The sequence below is a fragment of the Caretta caretta genome, chromosome 8, assembly GCF_965140235.1.
Source record: "Caretta caretta isolate rCarCar2 chromosome 8, rCarCar1.hap1, whole genome shotgun sequence".
NCBI lineage: Eukaryota > Metazoa > Chordata > Testudines > Cheloniidae > Caretta > Caretta caretta.
The window spans coordinates 14,585,813-14,593,653 of NC_134213.1; positions in this window are offsets into that span (position 1 = coordinate 14,585,813).

Below are 7,841 nucleotides of genomic sequence, written 5' to 3' on the forward strand. Positions count from 1 at the left end.
CTCTGCCCACCTCCCTTTCCCCCTGCGACCATAGCCCGGAAACACCACCACCCTGCGGCTGATGAGCCCCGAGCCGGCCAGAGCCCCACCACTCTTCTCTGAACTTTCCCCATTTTGTCTACATCTTTCCTGAAATGTCACACCCAGAACTGAATACAAGTTACTCCAGTTGAGGCCTAATCAGCACAGAGTAGCGCAGAAGAATTACTTGTCATAGCTTGTTTACAACACTCCTAATACATCCCAGAATGATGATCAGGTTTTTTGCAACAGTTATATACACTGTTGACTCATATTTAGCTTGTGGTCCACTATGACCCACAGATTCCTTTCTGTAGTACTCCTTCCTAGGCAGTCATTTCCCAGCTGATTGTTCCTTCCTAAGTGGAGTACTTTGCATTTGTCCTTGTTGCTCCTACCACCAAGAAGGAAAAAAGCAGGCTCTCTCAACTCACTAATAGTTTCATACATCAGGTGGCACTTGGAGGACTCCTGTCCACATACTGACCAGGCCCAATTTACTACATTTGAGGACACAGCATTGCAGCCATATAAACCATGTTTAGCCCCTGTTTTCTAATCTTCCCTTTCCTTCCTTACTGGTGACTAGAAATGTGTAAGTGTTAGAATAAAGTGGAATTGAGCCCTGTACCCATAAAATCTTTCATTTGCATCTTGTATTTGAAATTAAAATCCTGGTTATTGTTACTCCCATTCTAGCTGTGTGACTTAGTAGTAATCAAAATATCCCAGGAACATATAATCAACATAGGAATTAAAATGAGTAGAATAAGTGCTCCTTGCCCTTTCATGCAGTCTTATGATATTGTATTTTATTAAAACCAGAAGAGCCAACCTAGAGTAACTAGGATTAGTAGATAATAGTAGGAATGAAAGCCTGTATTTTAATTTGTATATCTCACCTCACCTGTTAAACAAGATTTTTCTAACTCACAAAATACCTGATTTTGGTTACAACACAGGTTACAACTGCTGCAGTTATCTCAGTGGCTATTTTAGCCATCAAATTCACTTTACAAAAAATCTTGAGAATTTTCAGCACAGGAGAAGTGAGTGGCATGATCTCATCTAGCTACTGGTATAAGGTACATGTCTCTACACAGTAAAAGCTACACAGGTGGAAGAAGCTTTCATATGAGTAATGCTGGGGCTGGTTTTAAAGTATGTAGTCAGTTAGCAAGTTTATTAATAATGAAGAAGGGAAACTTCATTTTAAAGCATAAGTGTTTACTGCACATCATTAGAATTTGCATTCATCTCAAAAGAAACAAAACAAAGCATAATATGTCATCTTTTTATCCTGAAATCACCATCACAGGTGTTTTTCTTGAATGGGTTCTGCTCTAAGGTAAGATTTTCAGTCTTTAACCTCTGAGTCTACAAAGATAAGTTAATGTATGAAGAGATGCCTCCTGTTCCCCCTTGTCCTGCTAAAACAGCTTTTGACAGAAAAGGATATGTTCTTTCAGTTGTTCAGTTTCCACAGACTCTTGCAAAGCCAGCCTCTAATCTCATGCCTTTCAACACCATGCACATACTGCAAATTCTTTCAGTGTGGAAGACAGGTTCCTCCCAACTAGAAATAAATATATATGGTCCATGGAAACTGAATAACTAACAGAACATATCCTTTTCTGTATATATATCAGTTGCATACAAATTGCAATCAGTTCCGTACATTTGTGTACATTTCTTGTTGCCTGGACATTTTTACTGCAGCCTGGCAATCTGGTTCCTCGGTTTCCCAAATGCACAAGTATATTATGGCTCGGTAAGCTGAGAACATTGTTTTTGTGATGGTTTAACTTTGAAAATTCCCTTGAGAGGTTAATTCAAGTGATCGTTTTTGGTTAAGCATGAACAGTGTGCTCAACACTCTTCAAAATCCAAGTATCTACATGTTCTCTGCCCCCAACAATTTACAATCAAAGGGCAGGTCTGCACTACAAACTTGCACAGTTGCGCCACTGTAGTGCTTCTGGTGAAGATACTCTAAGCTGATCTGAGAAAGCTCTTCTGTTGGCTTAATAACTCCAGCTCTGCAAGAGGCAGTAGCTATGTCGGCGGGAGAAGCTCTTCTGCCAACGTAGCGCTGTCTACACAGGATGTTCAGGTCAATATAACTGTCGCTCAGGAGTGTGGATTTTTCACACCCCGAGCAACATAGTTATACCAAAGTAAGTGTGTAGTGTAGACCTGACCTAAATAACAGACAAACTGTTTTGGGAGACCCAAAGGGAGGAGGTGCTTTAAATACAGTTTTAACATACATTCATGCATTGGATGAATTGTTTACTTTTTCGTGGGAATGTCTGAACTGTAGGTGTAGGGCAATCACAATAGCTTTTGCATTTTCATGCGATTTTGCCTCTCCAAAGTTTAGCCTTTTTATGAAATGTCACATCAGTTGATTTTTGTATCAAATCCACTTCTTGTCATATTTGGATGTGAAAGTGAATTTTTGTATGAATAAAAATTTGAAACTAAAGTTGTTCCAGAAACTGTAAAATTTCACCATTCTTTCCATAAAATAAAAACTCTGTGAAAAGCTCCAATAGATTTTGAGACTTGCAAATTCCACCAATAATATTTCCAAACTGCCCTAATGTTTATCCCCTCTGGGGCTAAATTCACCACCTCAGTTGTGCTCCCAGCTCTTTTAGTCAGAGAAGCCAGAGACTGGAAATCAAACCTATGTCACCCAGATGCCAGTATGCTATATTCAACTTAAACTTTATAATTGATTTATCTTTAGTCTGCAGACCATAAAAAGCCCCTGATCTTGCAATGAGCTTTGTGGAGACAGATCTCGGTATCCACATTCAGCACCATTGTAGTCAATGAAGTTGTGTCTAGATGTGGGAGTCCACGTACATGCAGCTCACTGCAGGATTCAGGCCTAAGTGATGAGATAATTTCAAAATAAAAACACATTGAAATAAGATCACAAACCAAGTTACACTAAGGAAATAGAATTAAAGCTGAAGAACAACAGTTTAGTTGCAATCTACTACAACACCAAACTGAAAAAACATAAGACCTAGCAGTGTTTTAAATATGGGGTACATAAGGAGAATTCATGCTTTATCTTAAATTGTGGTGTTCCTTGCTTTTTATGTTCCCTGTCTCACATCCTTAACTTTCTCTAATGTGGTGACTGCTAGTGTGAATGTACTGTGAATACAATAAGTACTAAGATTGAAGGGCCTTGAGACCACATTAACATGCAAGGAGACAAAGATGACAAGTTGCAGCTGCTCACTGAAAAAGAACGAACAAAATATCTTTGGCATGGAATGATTAAGCAAGTCATATGCCTTACAGTTTGACAGAAAGAAACATAGCTATTTACAGTGCAAGAAGTTTGACACATCCATGGGAAAGGCATCTATGGGGATAGATGGAATTTATGAAAAACATGGTTGTGGTTAATACTTCCTATTTCTAATCTTCTGTCCACCTATTAAATCATGTGGTTGATTTCTCCTTATTCTACAAGCATTTTCACTTCCGATCCAAAAAAAAGTTAGAAATGATTTACTAAAGCAAACATTAGATGACTAGATTCACTTACTGGCATTCCTAACAAAATAGTGACTATCCAGGAACACAGCACATTTGAAAGGTGCCAGTGTGAAGGCTGTGGAAATTGCAGTCCTTTATTTATGTACAGTGGTAGTGCTTTCCCACCTCCAGCCCCCCTTTTCTTCCCCACACGCAAACTATTTTCCTTCCAGCCCAACCTGAAGAGACCAACTCTGTAAAGTATTGTATTCTGATGAATCACTCAACTGGCATACCAACTGTAGTTATATTGGAGATGTAAGCATCTGCCCTTTAAGTACTAGACTAAGGTCACCAACCTGCCATCCAACTGCCAAATTGTATCAAATCCGAAAAGGTGAATTTAGTAGTTAACCAATTCCCTGAATCACCTTGTTTGCCCCCAAGCACATTTCAGTATACAGAATTCTAACTAGTGTAGGAGACAGAGCAGGAACTGACAAGTGCTTTGACAATAGCTATAAAACACTATCTAAAATATAATCAGCTGCCATCCTCAAAGCTGAAAGACAATGAAAGAACTGCTGTCCTAAGCAGAGGTATGCGTACAATAATTAAGCAGTTTTGTTTCTTTTGTTTGAAATGGGTTCATAATAAAGCTCGTTACTTTAAAATTCTTGTGCCATTTTCCTTGTTTATTATACAAAGTCTATGATATTTTATTGCTCCCTGAGTACTATGACAAAAAAGGATATGGGTCTGTTTAGATATCTGAGGGTACTCATCAACAGAATACAGAAGCCCACTTTCTGGTTGGTGTGTGTGGGGGGGGTATTGACAAGAAACATTCTGTGTTCTATTGACTACATTGTTTGCCTTGCCTTTGTCATTAAGATCAAGGTTATCCCTAGCAGGAATATTTTCTTGAATTGTTCACTGGACATCCTTTACTTTTGTTCTTATAACCATCATGAAAGAAAGAGAGAGGATTTGGCATGGATAAATGTGAATATTAAAAAATATCATTCCCTTTCCACAGGTAACACTGCTCATCACTTCTAATTCAGTAGCCAAAAACCAACACATCCCCAACTGTAAGCTGCAACATCCCTTCTAGTTACTCATAGGCCTCCCTTAAGAAGAGCAATTCCCAGTGGTACCAAATTATGAGATGATTTTATAAGTATCCCAACTTTTGTGAATAGTAGCTGTTATCATATAGCTGCTCAGGAGAGAGGGTGCAGTGTTAATTGAACTATTTGGAAAGGTAAGAAGCCAAACACGTTACTACCTATTACCACCATTGTGGTTAGCCAGGACATCTATATATAGATAGCCCTTCAGCTGATACTGTTAATCTGTCAAAAGAACTGGGTACACCATCTGCTGAACTTCCTCACAGAAGAGTCAGTTAAAACAGAATTCTGTCCAAAAATCAAGAGCTCTTTTCCAGTAGCTCCAACAGAACCAAAGTGATGTAATTGGAATAACCCTCTACGCATGACAAGAAGAAAAACCAATCAGAATAACCATAATAAACCACCTTCCTGCGAATGAATAACCAACCGCTGACATAACATTTCTCTCGTGCAAAGGATTATCTTTTTTACTTTTTATTTGTAAAATAATACAAAGTACCAGCAAAACATTTGAACAAGGAGCAAAGTTGCCATATGCTTTTAAATGATAGTTTGGAGCAGGGAGTGGTGTTAAATTATATCTTGTACCAGTGGTAACTCTTATGGTATCTGATAAGAGTACAGAAATTTTGCAATTTAAAAATATTCCCATCTTCTTTTCTCTTTAGTAATGGGAAATATATGCCAGTATAGGCCAGACTGGAGGGAATAACCAAGGGACCCTCAGTGCTGCTGCAGGATATTTTTTGCTACTTTGAGGGAACTGTAGTAGTCCCTTTGCTCACTCCTTTCCTCAGGCCTCCCCCCCCCCCCCCCCACTCCCACCCCACACAGCCCCAAAGAAAAATTAAAACTCAGATAACCACCTGGCAGAATGGGAGAGAAAGCAAAAGTGAAATTCTCTGTGCAGAAGCTAAGAGGGTCAGTTCTAGTAACTAGTGGAGCTGCTGCAATGTTCCTGCTTCTGTTACATCATATATATATCCATATTTATATACGTATGTAGATATATATGCAGGATATGCATTGCTTAATGAGACAAACAAGTAAAATGATTTGGTAGACTGAGTACAGAGCTGAGAGCCAGGAACTCCCAATTTCGATTTATGGTCTTGGGAAAGTCACGTAGGCCAAAATTTTGAAAAGCAGACTCTGATTTGGAGTGTTAGACTTGGACACTGACTCTGGATTTGATTTTCAAAGGTGCTGAGTACACACAGGTCCCATTAACTTTAATTGGATTGTCAGCACTCCGCTTCTTCAAAAACTCAAGCCCTAGCTGTCTCAAGTTGGATACCTGAAAACTGAAGCTACCTTGGGGTCTTAAGTAGGATCCACTGAATTTGTCCATCTTCTCTTGGTGACATGAATCCTTGTTATTCTCTATTATCTGCACTCCAGCTTTTACTGGGATTCAAGAAGTAATGAGATACTTAATTACCGCACCCAGGCATGAACACATGGATATGAAAATAACAGGCAGCACAATTTAACTATTAAAATATCAGTTCAAATGTTCTAGTCTCCATGTGCAGAAACACATTGCTCACATGATGCCAGTAGAACAGAGCAAGTCTCCTTTCAGCATGCAAAATCATGTTTATTTTTAACTGTAAAAAAATCTACAACTGACTTTTATTCCATTTTGAGATTTTTCCCTTGCCACTATTATATCTCGTGGCCTTGTTAAAGCTGTACAGTAATTTCACATCACAGTAGGTGTAAAAGAAATGGGCTGTATCGTGTCCCTGAGAATTTCAGCCCCACTTCTGAGCTCATAAATCCCTCTTCAGAGTGCTGGATTGGGGGGAGGGCGGGGGGGCGGAGGTGTAGAGTTGGTACTGTCCAGGCTAGGAGATGGGCATCCTCTCTTCTTTGCCCCACAGGCATTAGTCAGAAATAAGAATATAGCCTGGGACTCCCTTGCCCTTCTGCAGGAGCTGGGGTAAGTTGGGCCAGGAGGAGACCTTGACAGAATGGCTCTCATGGAGTCATGCTGCTAGAGAGCTGGGATTAGGGGAACAATGGATCCCAAAGCCAGTGCATAGACTTAGAACCTCCAGACGGATGACTCTGGCTTCCTGTGGCTCCACCAGATTTGGGGTGGATCCTATGGCCATTTCCTGGAGGATGGCAAACCCTGCCCTTACCTTTATGATCCATGTTGCAGGAAAAACACTCCGCTAGTGGTTTTTTGCACAGGAGGAGATGCTATGACTAACATTAAGTAGTGGAGTTGGGGGCGGGAGGGGTGTTACTCTGTACTTTACTTTTCAGGGAGGTGATCATGGGGATATATTTTGCATTCTAATATCCAGCCCATTTCTGCTGTAAAAAGGAGCACTGTGCTATATGGCTTTCTCTCTTGAATGAAAGGAAGCAGTGTATACAGAGTGCAGTAACAATTTCTATTAGTGTAATTTATCAGCAAAAGTAAAGAGCAGTGAAAATACCAGGAAAACAGAAGCTAGGAGGAGGTCATATGACTCTATGAATCATAATCTGTTGCAAACTATCAAAGACTCTGTTCAGTGCACCACTGAGCAAAACCAGCTGGCACTTAGAGTATCCAATTATATCCCTAGATGTAAAAAAATTGCTCCTGCTTAAGGCAGAATTAGTAGCTCTTTGTTTTTCTGATGTTTTCTATTATGAGGCTGTGAAATCTCATGCTTCTGAATTTAAATATTAAACACAAATAGATCTGTCAACCTGGACAACAGTTTTGATACTGAGTCAAAGGTCTCTTCATTTCAATTTGAGAGGTGTTTCAAGAGCTGCAGAGTTTGGACTCCCCAAAACTCAAGAATCCAGTGTGAACTTTCTATTTACACATTAATGGAAGCATGTCTGGGAAGGTATTTACTAGTTCAATTAAAAAGAGGGAGTCCACTGAAAATTATGTAAGGACCCTGTCTGGTCTGAAGGAAATAAACTTAATTCCACAGATACTCTGAAGCCAATAACAGTATTAACAAGGGGAAACAACTTTTATAAATGTCAGTTTAAATTTTATACCAGAAAGTTTCCTCTGACTGCACCAGGGGCAGCATCACGACCACTGTAATTTTGTATTCAGATATCATGCATGAATTGGCGTATAATTATCTTACCCCTTCTGATGCCATTACTAATACTCTGAGCAGTCAGAGAGTATGCTGGACAGAGAAGCAGGCA